Source organism: Equus przewalskii, chromosome 15, assembly GCF_037783145.1.
Source record: "Equus przewalskii isolate Varuska chromosome 15, EquPr2, whole genome shotgun sequence".
Lineage (NCBI taxonomy): Eukaryota > Metazoa > Chordata > Mammalia > Perissodactyla > Equidae > Equus > Equus przewalskii.
In genome coordinates, this window is record NC_091845.1 from 38,136,700 (window position 1) to 38,152,699 (window position 16,000).

Sequence of the window (16,000 nt, forward strand, 5' to 3'; positions counted from 1 at the left end):
GATCCCAGGAACACCTGCCTTGTGGGTATCCTCATCCCCCATTTCCTCTCTCTTCCCCTCTCTCTAACTTACTTCCAAGGAGAATTATCCACTCCAGATCCCTTATTTCGATGAAATTTATTTGACTCTCAGTCTCTGAAGGTCTGGTTTCTGATTCTGTCACCTCCTGGAAACTGCTCTCCTAGAAGTCCCCAGGGCCATTCCAACTCCAGACACAAGTGTCGGCTATTCTCTGGCTCTGGCTGGGCCTTACATCCAGTATTCCTCAGCCCATATAGTCTCCTCTCTCAAAACTCATGGGTCCTCCTCACCCTCCAAGGTCAGCTTTCCCCGTGAAATCTTCCCCAACTGCCTTTGGCTAAACGATTTTTGCTCTCCCATGAGGACCTTTCCTGTAGCGCCTACTTGTCCCCCTCTCCTCCAAGAGATCAAATGTGTCCACTTTGCACATTGACAAACATCTGTTTCCTTCTTTAGTGGCAAAGATTGCTTTTCATTTATTTTTACCCCATGCAACATAGTGCCTGCCACCTAACAGGAATTCAACGTATACTCTTGGGTGAATGATCTGCCTGTATGTTTCCTGAGACCATAATGAAATAGGTTGGAAAAGAGAACTGAGAAATTTACTTCTGCAAGTCACAAATCTCCAAATTCAGAAACTTGAGTTAATTAGAGTAAATTTCCATGATATAGGCACATTGGCTTTAATTAAAAATTCATTGAGACATCTTATTGAGTAGCTGTATAAAAGATAAACATGGTTGAGCTACGTATCTAAGAAACAAAGAAGTCTGCAAATAGTTTGACTTAACATGTCACTATTACTTTTGGGTTAAACTCATTGCCTCAGATGGTAAATTGCAACTTGATGAGTGAGGAAGGAATCAAGTTTTCAGCAACAAATTCTTTGAGACTGGTGACTATTAAAAATAGCCCAGGGGCTGGGCCGGTGGCACAGCCGTTAAGTTCGCACATTCCACTCCAACGGCCCGGAGTTAGCTGGTTCAGATCCTGGGTGCGGACATGGCACTGCTTGGCACGCCATGCTGTGGTAGGCATCCCACATATAAAGTAGAGGAAGATGGGCACAGATGTTAGCTCAGGGCCAGTCTTCCTCAGCAAAAAAAGAGGAGGATTGGTGGTAGATCTTAGCTCAGGGCTAATCTTCCTAAAAAAAAAAATAGCCCATAAATAGATTTTGCATATAATATACAAGAAATGCAGGTGGTATCATCTTTTTGTCTTAACTGGAACTTAAGTTAATCAGTAATTTTTAACATAAACAAACTTCATAATGATAAATCCCCCATCCCCTTTGGAGAATGGGACTGGCCCTCTACAAAGCTCAATGAGCTATGCTTCATATCTTCTCTCCTTGTTTTGTGCTGCCTGGAGAATCAGACAGCAGCTTTTAAGGAGCCAGCCAGTCTGATGACTCAGCTCATAAAACAATGTGTGGCCGCAAAGATGATGTTTATCCAGGAGCATCCTGGAGGCTCTTGCTACTGAAGTCAGCAAGCAGTAGGCAAGTGACACATGATGCTCATTCTCCCAAGAGTTTCTGGCCATGGTGCTAGAGTAGCACTCACTTCTTCTCCTAGCAGGTGATCTCATCTGAAGCTCTGTCCAAGCAGAATAGTGGGAAAACTTCAGAGAAATGCAGTGGGTATAGAGGCAAGTCCAAGTGCAGGTGATAGTGGTGACATTCTGCCTTCTTGGGAGGTGCCTGCATCTAGAGCTTATGCCCACATGCAGGCCAAGGGCAGGTGGATAGGAGGCTCAGGAACACGCATTACCCAACTCATCTCTTCTCCGCTGGGTTCCTCTAGAAGGGGGTCTGCTCTGGTTAAGAAAGCATCTGCAGAGGTAGTTTTCTTCATGGCAGAGAGACACCCAAGCTAGTCTCACTTCACTAACACCCCTTATGTTCCCCTAAAGCAGTACCTTTTAGGAAACCTCCTCTAAGGAGGCAACATTGGAATAAAGGTTAACACAGAGATAGCTGACAAAGTTAGGGTCCTTTCAGGTGAAGAGACCCAGGTGACTAAGAAGATTATTATTAATATTTTGCTTTAAATTTTGTTGCATCTGGATATCTTTGTGGTGGGGAAGGGATAGGGAAGAGTGTGGAAAAGGAGACAGATTAAGCAGTGCAATATTTCATTATTTTCCCTAAAATGACAAACTTTAACCATCTGTTCCTGTTTTATCAACCCATTCAAAATATTGTTAAAATGCAGATTCCTTGCAGTTAGCCAGGGTTTTTCAAATGAGAAGTGACCAACGCTTCCCTTATTTCAACCGCTGGTGACTAACGTGGCACTTCTGGATGGGCTATAGCTATCAAACCCCACCATGAGAAGCACCCCCGGATATGTCACAGGCTTCTCAGCACTTCCTTCCTGCCCACTCAAGACTGTGAGCTACCTGGAGACAGTGTCATACTGTATTCTTTTTAGTGTCCTTAGTGCCTGTCACACAGGATCTAACATATAGTAGGCACTCAGTAAATATTGCTTGAATGAATATATTAGTGAATGAGTGGGGTTTTTTTCTTTTTGCAGAAAGTTATGTCTTTGTTCCAATATGGTTTTTGTTTGTTTGTTGTTTGTTTCTGGCAGGAAAATGGGAAGAGATAGAGTCAAAAACAACATACCCCATGGAAGGAAGGGCAAGTAGATAGAAACTTGGCATTACTTAGTCCTCCTTTCCCTTTGGGGGAAATAACTGTGCCCTTGAATTTCTGCACTAAGTCACCAAGGAGGAATTGAAATTAAAAACCTTGGAGAGTAATTAGCAACAAAACGTTCTAATGTCAAGAAGTGAATTTTATGGGACCATATTTGTAATATTAATTGGGCCTCTGCGTAGCCAAATGGTGAAATTATTGCTCCAATACAAATAGGTCCAAAAGAGAAAAACAACCCAAAATAGCACAGATATTGCAAATCAGGACAGAGGTAATTTCTCTACACATAAAAAGCAACCAATTGCAATGCCTTCACCAATTCACTTGAGTTAAGTGCAAAACAAAGCCTGTTTGTTTGGTGTAGCACCACCTACCCCATCTCTGAATTATTGTGGGGCTGGGACTAGAAAGGGAACTGAGGCTCTGTTACCACCAGTTCCTCATAGTATTCACCTTGAAGTGTGGGAAATTTTAATTATTCATTTGCCAAATATTTATTGAGTGCCTATTCTGGACGAGGTCCAGAGCAGAAGATGTTCATTGTCTTTCCTGTCACAGAGTTTAACATCTAGTTAGTGAGAAGAGGCATTAAACCAATTATCACACAAGTGAATCTCTAATTAGGGACATAAGTACTAGGACAGAAGAGTGCAGAGTACAAAGAGAGCATCCACCAAGGGGCCTGCCCTAGTTTGGTAAGTCAGGGAAGACTTCCTGGAGGAAATGATGTTTAAACTAGAACCTGACAATGCAGCTGAATCAGTCAAGTAAAGGGGAGAAAGTTCTCTAGGCAGAGGGAACAGCATTGGAGAGGTAGGTCTGGTGAGGAAAGAGCTTGATGTATCCGAGGAATGGAAAGGCCAGTGTGACCAAGATGTGATGAGTAAGTGAGCAAATAAGTGGAAAGTGGGGAGAAATGTGGCTGAAGTGGGAGGCAGGACCAAGTCTTTGGGGTCCCATAACACTGGGGCACCAACCATTGCCAGGCTTTGGGTCAGAAGCAGAGATGAGAGAAGTGAGTAAGACCAGGCCCATCCAGGAGATCCTAGGCTTGTTAGAGGAACAATCTAGGCAAAGGCCCATCCCCTTGAGTGCTGGTCTCAGAGGCAACACTGCATGTTCCCCATTTCTCCCAGCACCCAACAAAGGCTATGCCAAACCACTCCAGGCTTCCCTTTCCTCTTTGAGCCAATCCTTCCTTGATTCTCAAGATGGCACACCTGAGCATAGGCTCAGCCTTCATCTCCCAGTCTCAGAGAGGAAGAGTAGCTTACCTCCTGGCAGAGCCAACTCTCCTGAGTCTAGGAAAAGTTCTGGGCCTCACTGCTTCAACTGAGATCTCAACTCTTTGCTTATCACCCACAGACCTGCCCATGCTAAGGGTCCTGAGAAAGAATATCACCAAACATAGCAAGAAACAACTGGCTCTGAATCCAATCAGGGACTACTGCCAATCTCTTCTTTGAGAAAGATTTAGTAAAGGATACAGAAAAACATCTTCAAAGACCTCTCTCCTGAGACCATACCTTGATGTGTACTCAGAACATGCATGACCATGACCTGGGGAGCAGTAGGACCAGTACTCAACCTGTTGCCATTGAGGAGGAGAAACTCTGAGAAATGGAGACTGTTTTGTTCTCCAATTAGCAATGAAGGTGATGGATCAGAATTTATAATATGCGGTCATGAATTACAGAATGATCAGGAAAGTGATCCTGATCCGAAACCTGCCATGCCAGGAGCCATGGCAATTTTTCATGAGAACTCATCACCAGGCCCACGTTGAAATCACAACCCACACTTAGCCTGCCCCAACCCCAACCTGTCACTCTAGGCAACTGCCAGCCCTTGGGCTTTTTCAAGTTTTAAGTGACCCAGCAACAGCGAATAGAGCTTGAAGATTATGGGTTCATATCCAGCTCCAGACATTTTCCAGCTGGGTGATCCCAGGCAACTAGCTTAACCTCTCTGACCTCAGTTTCCTCTTCTGTCAAGTGGGAATGATAATGGCTTTTACACCAGGGATACTTATGAGGATAATGTGTACAAAGCTCTCAACACAGAACCTAGCACAGGGTAGATATTCACTCAATTAGAACCTTGCTTCCCTCCCCGAGGGCTCAGATTGCTTCCCAGAAATGCTGGGTCTCACATTTGGGGAACCTGCCTCTCTTCTGAGCCAGCCTGTAAGAGCTGGTTTGGTCACCCCCATCCAGCTGGGCTGGCCTCCCACATCCGCCTCTCACCAGCCAGCGCTTAGCTCAGCACCAGCCCCTTCTCTCTATTTAATACCAAAAGGTATTGATTTCTCTGGGATATTTCCATGATGCAACACTCTTGAGAACTGCATATCCCATCAGTTCTGCTCCGTGACCATCATATCCCCTGCTTATAGCCAGTTTCCCCAGATCCAAAAGGTCCTCAGCTGCCAAGGCTTGGATCTGTTTCATTTTGCACTGGTTTAAAGGTCAAACATGAATTTCTCCCCATTATTGTACTGTGTCTTGTCACATAGACTCTCTGTTTCATACATTAGTCATAGTCTTGCTATCAAATTAAATATTCCTCGGTGGTTATTTTTAGAGAAATCTTTTTCTAACTCTACATGGTGCAGTGATGTGTGTGCACCCACAGCTCTGGAATCCAGGCATTACCAGGTGGGCTCCAAATTCTGTGAGGGCTCAAATTCTTCTAGAAAGCAGCAGCCAGTGGAGCAGTGGAGTTTGTAACCTGGCTCTGTCCATGGGAAGCCCTGCTTAGCCAAAAATAATTAATCCCCCAGGCCTTGAATGACCCAATCATTCATCAATCAGTTCAGTAAAGGCCCAAAGGAGGCTCTCAGCACAACTGTGAGTTAAACAAGTCATGCCTGTGACATCCCAACTGCTTGTCTGGCTCTCTTCTCATTCCTAGTACAAGGGCACCAAGAGTAATTGTGCCCCCATGCCCTACATCCCCTTGGAATCCTGCTCTCAGGAAAGTGCCTATTACTCTCCTGACTGAGGCCTGAGTGAATGACAATGGTGACATCCCTGCCTGCTCCCACAGGGTCTCCATCTATTCAGGCCAGTATCCATAGAGAAATGAGGCTCTCAGAACAGAATTTCAGACTTAGCTGGGATGGGTATGCATGGAGGAGGAGGGACTTGCAAAGAGCAAGTCCTCTTCACCCACTTGGAGGCACTGCAAGGATAAGAAGCTCTGCATACCTTAGTCTTAAGGAGCTCACAGCGGAATTGAAGCAACAAAACCCACTGTAAGTGACTACATAATAATTCAAGACAGGATTCAGCACTTCTCCCTGGGGTATGGACTGGGGGTGGTGGATTTCTCATTCCCAATGCTCCCTTCCATGTGCTAGTCTCCATTGTCTGTGATACCCTGACCTCACTCACCCAGAGCAAGTGAGACTAGGGGACAGAGAGGGAGTCACATAATTCTGGGCTCAGTTCACAAGCCCATTTGGCCTCACACTAAGCTGCTGTCTACCCCTAGCCTTCATCAAGGAAGAAGGTGATGCTTTGGCCTCCATATGGGTTTTTATCTCTCAACTTGTTCTAAGTTGGATTGGGGAAAGGGGACTACTTATTGAGAGCCCTCTGAGAGAGCCCTTGTAGACTATAAATGCTATGGACATTCAGGGGCAGGGATGCCAAGCAGAACAGAAAAATCCAGGAAGGCTTCACTGAAGAGACAAGGTCCAAGAGGATGAGTTTGGTTAAATATGGTTCAGGAATAAAGGGGGGCACTCTTGATGGAGGTCTCATGAACCAAGGAACGGAGAGAAGCAAGAAAGTCCTATGAAAGGCAGCAACAAGGCCAGTGTGACCAGAGCCTGAGATTTCCTTGGGGGAGGTGGCCGGTGGATGGAGGCAGACAACAGAGAATTCCTAGCAGTCAGTAGAGACTACATTGGTCAGTCAGTCAAGGTGTGTTTCCCAAAGGCTCTTCTAGGCCCAGGGGAAGTGGCCGGAGGCAGAGTCAATGATAGCTTAGAGGAGAATCTACTGGGCAGGCTAAGAAGCTGCTGTGACTATTCCATGGTTCCTTGATATGAGGATGTGGGTCTGACCTGAGACAGTGGCACTGAAAACTGGGCAGAAAGGATTACATGAGGTCTTCCAGAGGAAGAATGTGACCCTGAAAATTGGCTGGTGGGAGAGGGAGTAACAGTCCAGGAAGACACAAAAGTTTGACCTTGGATCACTTCAATGGGTAAGGACGGTCCTGGCAGGGCATGGTGAGCCTTTGGGAGAGGCCACTAGGAAAGGGACAAGTGCAGATCACTTGATGGGATCTGTTCCCTCCCATGAGGGGAAAAGAACCAGTAAATGAACAAATGGGAAAATGAGCATCTTCTCTAACCATCAAAGACAGACAGATTGAAGCTACAATGAGATCCTTTCTTTGGCCTATTAAATAAAAAGAAAAATTTTAAATGACAGTGTGCAGGCAGTTAGGAATATGAGAGTAGGCTGCCCCATGTAGTGTTTCTCAGTGGAGTGGGTCTAGTTGACCCGCTACCAGCAATGTGGCAAGTTGGTATCACAATCACCAAAAACGTTAGTTCTGTGAAAATGGATCGAGGGAAAGCGCCACTCACATGAATGTTCAATGCAATACTGTCTATAAATATTGAAAGTAACCGAAATAACCACTAGTAGGGGATGAATTAGTTGAACATGGGGCATTACCCCATGCAATTAATAACAACAATGAAAGCTACATGTATCAACATGGAGAATGTCTATTGTGTAACGTTCAGTGAAAAATAATCAGGCCCCAAACTCTGTTCAAAATATGGTTATAATTATGCAAGAACAATCGCATGTAGAAATAAGCCAGAGTAAAATATATCAAGAAGCAAACCTTTCCCTCTTTTCTGCAATTTCCCAATGAGTCTGTGTTGCTTTTATGACAAACTTGCCTGGATAAAGCAGTGCAGCTTTCTCAGGAAAGTAACCCATATAGGCAGGACGTGGAGCTGGGCTGCACTGGCTGCCCTGTACTCTGGAATCAACCCTCCCACCCTTCTCAGAGATCCTCCCTCCTGGTGATGAGCATGGAGGATTTTTTGAAGCTGGGCACGCATGATAGAGAGCCGGGGACAGTATTGGGCATGGATTCTTGTGCCTGCTTCACCCTCTTCTTTCTCCCCAGCCTGTCTCATCTACTCATCCACCCTGGCTGGCCCAGGCCCTGATTTCCAGACACAGGGCCCATTTTTCTCTCTCATGGCCAGTGAGGGCTTTGGTCCCTCAGCAGATGCCTAGTGCTCCTCAAGGCTCTTCACTGGGTGCTTGGAGAAAGGCTGCCATTCCCCTTCACTGTGCTCACTGCCTCCACTTCCATATCTTCAGCTCCCATCTCTCCAATTGAGCTTCCAGCCCTATCACTGCACTGAAATACCCATATTAAGGCCACTAAGGATGTCTGTGATGGAAATCTGATCATTGTTTCTCTGTCCTTGTCCTACTTTTCCTGTTTAGCATCATCCACACAGTGACCATCTCTTTCTGGGAACATTCGCTTCAAGAGACTTCCAAAAAACTACTCTTTTGGTGTTTCTCCTACCTCAATGTTCCCTCTAAGTTTACTTTTTTGGTTCCTTCATGCCTCCCCAACCTCTGCTCCCAAATTAAGTCTCCGTTTCATCACTCTCCACATTCTCTCATCTCCTGTCTCGTGCTGTGGCTTTGGATTCCATCTAAATCATGATGTCTCCCAAAAGCTGTGCCTCAAGCTTCATCACTCCAGCTGTCTCCTGACACTTTGGATGTCTAATAGTATCTTGAAAGGATAGTGGGCAAAGCTATACCCCCTAAAGTCTCCTCGTCTCAAGATACAGCACCTCCATCTCCCCAGTACCTCAAGGCAACACTGTAACACTCTAGCAGTCATCTTTGGTGCCCTTTTCCTTCCCCTACCTCCATCCATAGAGTGAGTTCTAAGACTCCAACTCCAGATACATCCCAGATCTCCTGTCATCCCAGGCCAAACCACCTCCCTCTCTCACTTGGAATTCTGCAGTCTTCTTGTGAGTCTCCCTGCTTATACTTTTGCCCCTGCAATTCTTCCCAGGGGGCCAGAAGATTTTTTTAAAGTGTAAATCACAGTATGTCATTCCTCCAGTCAAAAGAAAGGCCTCCCAGGAAACAAAGCCTCAGCTACTTATTCAGTCTTACTCTGCTCTTGCCACTGCTATTCTACATTGTATTAGAAGTCCCAGCCAGTGCACAGGCAAGGAAAATAAAGGCATAAAGATTGGAAAGAAAGAGGTAAAGCTGTCATTATTCACAGATAACATTATTGTGAATATAGAAAACTGCTAGAGCTAATAAGTAAATTAAACAATGTCACAGAATACAAGATTAATACATAAAAATCAATTGTATTTCCACAAACTAGTAATAAACTACTGGAAATTTTTTAAATTTTTAGATTCTACTTACAATAGCATCAAAAAACTAAAAATATTAGCAATGCAAGATGTGCAAGACTACAAAATAATGCTAAGAAAAACTGAAGACCTAAATAAAGAAAAAAATACACCATGTTCCTGGACTGAATGTAATCAAGGCAGTATGATATTGGCAAATACATAGACAACCAGGAGATCAATGGAAGAAAATAGAGTCCAGAACTAGATCCAAACATACACAGTCGAGTGATTTTTGATGAGTGCCATAGCAATTCAATGGGGAAAGGAATATTTATTTTTCTTCAAAAATGGTGCCGCTTAGATATCCATATAGAAAAATATAAACCTCAATCCTGAGCTCCAACCATACAAAAAAAATCAATTACAGGTGGATCATGGCCCCAAATGTAAAAGCTAAAATTATACAGATTCTAGGAAAGAAAAAAAAAAAACATAGAAGGATATGTTTTTGACCTTGGAATAAGTACAGATTTCTTAGAGACAACATAGAAAGTATTACTCATGAAAGAAAAAAATGATAAACCAAAAAACCAAAAAACTCCTGCTCATCAAAAGCACCATTAAGAAAATGAGCAGGTTGGGGGCCAGTCTGGTGGTGCACTGGTTAAGTGGGCACGTTATGCTTCGGCAGCCTGGGGTTCGCTGGTTCGGATCCCGGGTGTGCACATGGCACCACTTGGCAAGCCATGCTGTGGCAGACGTCCCACATATAAAGTAGAGGAAGATGGGCATGGATGTTAGCTCAGGGCCAGTCTTCCTCAGCAAAAAGAGGAGGATTGGCAGATATTATCTCAGGGCTAATCTTCCTCAAAAAACAAAAAAAAGAAAGAAAGAAAGGAAGGAAGGAAGGAAGGAAGGAAGGAAGGAAGGAAGGAAGGGAGAAAGAAAATGAGTAGGTAAGCCATGGAGTAGGAGAAAACATTCCCAACATATGTATGACAATGGATGTGAATCCAGAATATATAAAGAACTTCTACAACTTAATAATAAAAAGGCAAACAACACGGGGGCTGGCCCCGTGGCCGAGTGGTTGGGTTTGCGCGCTCTGCTGCAGGCAGCCCAGTGTTTCGTTGGTTCGGGTCCTGGGCGCGGACATGGCACTGCTCATCTGGCCACGCTGGGGCGGCGTCCCACATGCCACGACTAGAAGGACCCACAACGAAGAATATACAACTATGTACTGGGGGGCTTTGGGGAAAATAAATAAATAAATAAAATCTTTAAAAAAAAAAAAACAAAAAAAAAAGGCAAACAACACAATGTTTGAAAATATGTTAAAGACTTGAACAGATATACAAATGGCCCCAATAATCACATGAAAATTCCCCAACATCATTAATCACTAGAGAAATGCAAACTAAAACTACAATGAGGGGCTGGCTCGGTGGCCGAGTGGTTGAGTTCACGCGCTCCGCTGCGGCAGCCCAGGGTTCGGATCCTGGGCGCGGACATGGCACTGCTCGTCAGGCCACGTTGAGGCGGTGTCCCACATCCCACAAATGGAAGGACCTGCAACTAAGATATACAACTATGTACGGGGGGTTTAGGAAGATAAAGCTGGGCGGGGGGGGCGGGGGGGCGGGGGGGGGAAGATTGGCAACAGTTGTTAGCTCAGGTGCCAATCTTTAAAAAAAAAAAAAAACTACAATGAAATACCATTACAAATCCATCAGAATAGCGAAGACTAAAAAGACTGACACCACCAGGGGCCAGCCCCATGGCACAGTGGTTAAGTTTGGCACACTCCACTTCAGCAGCCTGGGTTCACAGCTTTGGATCCCAGGTGCAAACCTATACCACTTGTCAGCTATGCTGTGGTGGCGACCCACGTATAAGGTGGAGGAAGATTGGCACACATGGCACAGATTAGCTCAGGGCTAATCTTCCTTGAGCAAAAAGAAAAAGGGGAACATAGGCATCAGATGTTAACTGAGTGCCAATCTTCCTCAGAAAAATAAAAGACTGATAACACCAAATGTTGAAGAGGATGTGGAGCAACAGGAAGTCTCATAAATTGCTGGTGGGAATGTAAAATGATACAACCACTTTTGAAACTTGGAAGCTTCTTAAAAAGTTAAACATACACTTAATGTATGTCCAGAAATTTCACTTCTAGGTATTTACTAGCCTTTTCATTCCCAAGAATTTACCCAAAATAAGTGAAAGCATATATCCACAAGTCCAAAGATTTATATATAAATGTTCATAGCAGCTTTTCTCATAATAGCCAAAAACTGGAACAACCCAATAAGCACCAAATTGTGGTATATTCATAAAATGGAATAAAAAATAAAAAAGAACAATAGAAAGGAAAGAACTACTAACACAACAACATAGATGAATCTCAAAAAGAAGCAAAAGAAGCCAGACACAAAAACCTACATACTTCCATCCTGTATCATTCCATTTATATGAACTTCTTAGAATAGGCAAAAACTATCTCTTGTGATAGAAATCAGATCACGATCCACAGTGGGGGATTACTGGGAACTTTCTGAGGTGATGGAAATGTTCTATATCCCTGACTGGAATCCTCATTACCGGAGTATATTCGTTAGTTTAAAATTACCTAACTTTACACTTAAGATTTCACTTTTTATAAATTATACCTCAAAAACAAACTTTGGAAGCTGCTTGTTTGACCATAACAGTGGCCGATTGACAAACCTATAGTCTGTTCTTAGAACCTATCACAGACCCAATGCTATTCCTTGTGGGAATGAAGGTGTGGATGTTTCCATAGCTCTACCTCTGGCGTGGTCTGGAGGGGTTGGATAAGTCAGGCCTGGGAGCATACTGCATGTATTTGATCTGATTCATTCATCAGGTCCAAGGCAGGTTCTGGCTGCTGGGCTCAGAAATCTGGCCCTTCAGAGCAGGAGGGCGTGTAGATCTGTGCTCAGGGAGATGGACCAAGACTGCCAGGGGATAAGGCTGGAACAGGGGGCTGAAGTCTTCCCTCCTTAAGCCTAGAACCAGATAGTACCTTCAAGGTTTGTCTTGTGTTTGGGAGGTGGTCCTTGGCCCTCACCAAATATGAAGGCTCCTCATCCCTGTCAACTGGTCCTGGGGGCAGAGGGTGGGAGACTGACTCCCAAACACTCAAGGCCTGAGGGATGACTCAAGTTCAGGAGCACACGTGTGGCCTTTGGAGAAGAGGAACGCATCTCCTTCTCCCTCCACCTACCCTCTGTTTCCTCTAAGCTGGCTGCTGGCTTCCCAACATTGTTTTCTCCTGGCTCCCTGGACCCCAAGCTTTTGACTGTTAGAAACTCTTCTGGGTAAATTGCAGACCACCCTCAATGTCTGTACTGCAGAGGCCTTGGCAAGGCAGAGGAGCCTCTGGATTCCTAGCTGACCTAGCCCTTTCTGTCAGAACAGATGCTACCTCCCCTCTAGACCCTTTTTCCTTCCTCACACTAGAAATGGTCCAGCCCCACCACGACTCCCACCAGTTGAGTTGGAGTAACTCAACTCTTTGAGCAGCAGACTCTGATTATGGTGTTTTCTCATATGTTCTCACGCTGAGCCCTCCCAAGAACCCTGTAAGGATCACTGCGGCCATTTTACAGGCAAGGAAACTGAGATTCCAAAGAGGAGAAGAGACTTGTTTCAAGATCACACACAGCAGCCAGCCACAGAGCTCCAAGTGTTTCCTGACACAAAAACCCCTTCTCTTTATCAGGAAAGAGCAGTGGCCAGAGTCTCTGAGGGGCTAAACTTCAACCTTCTGCAGAACCTATAATAGACAGTGCCAGACCTAGGACCGTGACATTCGTGAGGATAAGTCTGGAAGCTGTGGAAGAGACTTTGGAAGAGAAGGCAGTAGAGGAAACTTTCCTCTCCACCCCCAACACCTCTAGGGTATGGCCTACATTTTTGAGCTCTTGTCTAGATTCAGAGAGAATCTCAAGGGCTTCTTGAGCAGTGGGGAAAGTGTCAGCAGCCATTGGTCCTGGCACCCACTGGCCAGTGAGAGACTGTTAGGAGTGCCCAGCTGGGGTCAAGGTCCCCAAACTAAGCTGTAGCCGCATTACTCAAGGAGCCCGTAGTAAAGGTAAGTGCCATCCAGACTGAGACAGGTTCTGAAGATGAAGGCCCCAGGGAACTTCTGGCAGCACCAGGGGCACCCTAGGGTCAAGGGACTAGCATGGGCTATGAAGCCTTAGCAGACCTGGTTCATCAGAGGGAGTCTCAGCTGGGAAATGGGTGAGAAGGGCACCTGCCTCTTAGGATTGCTGCCAGGGTCACATGGACTGAGGGTTCTAGCATCCATAACGTGAGTTTTCCTTCCTCTTTCCACTGGATAGGAAATCCCAGGGCAGGGGCAACCCAAAGGGCTTGCCAGCATGAGAACTGCTTGGCTTCCCTGACAAAGACCTGGAGCTTGTTTAAGAATGCCCCAGGGAGGTCTTGTCAAGGAGAAGACTCTAACCAAGGATGGATGTGAGCCAGCGCTGATGGTCAGTCATATCCCCTAGGCCTTCAGGCTCTCTAGACACTGGCAGCCCAGCACCCCCAGCACCGCCTCCCTGCACACCTGTCCTTCTCTCTGTGCCATGGCAGAGCTCCTTATACCTGATCCCGGGGCCAAGCACTGATACTCCCTTCACCCAAAAGCCTCTGGAAAGGAAACCCAAGGAAGCCTAATTAAGAGGCATAGAGGCCCTAAGCACAGTCACTGATAAAGTCCTATTTAGAAACAAGCAGAAAGGGAAAACAGCTCTGCAGAAGAAGGTGAGAGCCAGGAGGACCTGAGAGGGAACTCTGAAGCTAGGGAAAAGAAGGTGAGCACACTAGTGGACAAGCAGGCTGCACGCATGGGAGCAGACAGTCTAGGCTGAGGGGCTGGCTTGTGAGCCTCAATTTTCTCTTTTATAAAATGGAAATTAAATGTGATAAGGCACTTTCTGGCTCTGATCTTCTCATATTCTGACTACAACCGCCTGCCCATCCCACCTGTGTTGATTTTAGCTGTTCCTGGATCCACTCCTGTCCTTGGAGGGCTGGATTTGGCCAATGCAGGAGGACACACACAGAGGAGAGAAAGTGCAGAGGCCCGAAAAGCACCGCTTTTCCCTCCATGTAATTGGTCTCTGAAGAGGAAACATGAGAATCCCTGAAGCTGGAACCCACGTGCTCTTCTAAGTCCCTCCAGTCATGATGGCTTCTTCCCTGCCCCCAAACTTAGGGCCATCTCCAGGGAGCCTTCTTTTGTTCACAGCTCCACTACTAACCTTCTGTGTGACCTTGGATGAGTCAGCTAACTTCTGGCCGCCTCGCTTCTAGAGGGCAGAACCTGGCTGCCTGCCCCTCCCCTAAACCTCCTCCCACCCAATACATCTTTGCCTCCTCCAGGCAGCCCTCCCAGTTTCAGGTGGGCAGGATTTATTCCATGGAATTAGCCCTCTGAGGAAACCCACCTGACCTCCAAAGCAACAGAAGGAAGAAAACCTTCCAAGGGCAGGCTCTGAAGGGCAGGCGTAGGAGGAGGGGTGCCTGTCCTGGGAAGAACACCTTGGGGTCCCCTCCTCCCTTGTCAGTGCTCCCAGCCCCGGTTCCCGACTTGTATTGACACATGGACTAGGAAAAGAAGGGTCTTGTCTCCTACCGGCTGAGATTATGGTGCATAACTATTGCTGAGAATCTCTACACAGCCCTCACCCCAAGATCTTCCACCCAAACATTTACATAACTCCAATAAGATGAACCCAGTTACAGGAGCTCACTAAGAGGAATTGACACCCCTCTCTCCCAGGCCCAGAGGGCAGGGCCCTATCTCTATCTAGATCAGAATCTATCTCGAGGTGAGTTATATCTTATTGCATCTTCTCAGTGTGGAAACAGACACGGCCACTGGCTTTGCCGGTGTTAACAGCCCCAACGAGCTTTGCATCCACAGTTTAGTGGGTTCAGTTTATTGCCAACGATTAGATATTAAAGCCACCTCAGGAACTGACGTTCCATCTGTAGAATTGAGGGCCAGGTGAGGGCTGATTTACATCTGGCCAAGCCGTCCTGAGCCATAGGCCAGACCCTGTTCAGGGTGGTCAATGGCAGGGCATAGAGAAAGACACTCCAAAAATCCAAATTTCCTGGGGCCCCATAAGGCTGCCCACACACTCACTTCTGTCCAAGGGGGGCTGAACCAGACCAGCACTCTCCAGGCATATTGTGCTCCTCAGGTACTCAAAGGTCTTTTCAGGCCCAGGGCCTTTGCTCTTGCTATTCTCTCTGCCTGGAATGCCCTTCTTCCTGCTCTTCTTACAGCCAACTTCTTGTCATTCATCCTCAACTGAATGTCCCCTTCTCAGAGACCTACACTGACCCTCGTGTCCTTGTCTGATACCCCACTTTGGCTATGGGCTCTGTCACTGGAGAAGGAGTTCATCTGCCTAGCTTGCCCCAGCCCATAGCCCAGGGAAGCCTGCTCAGAGCAGACACTCTGGGACAGCCCATCCTCTCATCTGGTTAGTGGGTGACTAGCCCTGTGCCCCACAATCCCTGGATCCCTTCATGACCCTGTGAGGAGGGATTCTCTGGACCTGTCTGGCTGCTATTGGGCAGAGCCTCCTCTGTCTCACCTATCACCCCTAGAAACCCTGGCCAGCCTCACTGCACAGCCCACTATGCCCTGGCCTGGCAGGGACCTTCAGAGAAAGAGGCCCCAAGGGCAGGTGGGCAGCTTGATCAGACAGGAACTGACTGAGCTTTTCCCAGGAAGACAGCCTCCTTTCTGAAGACTTTTAGCCTACAACTCAATACTTCCCAATATACCACCACACCCCACAGTGACATTTTTCAGGACCTCTAAGCTCTGCAGGGCATCGTGCCTTACATTTCACAGTGTCATAGTCCAGGGTAGG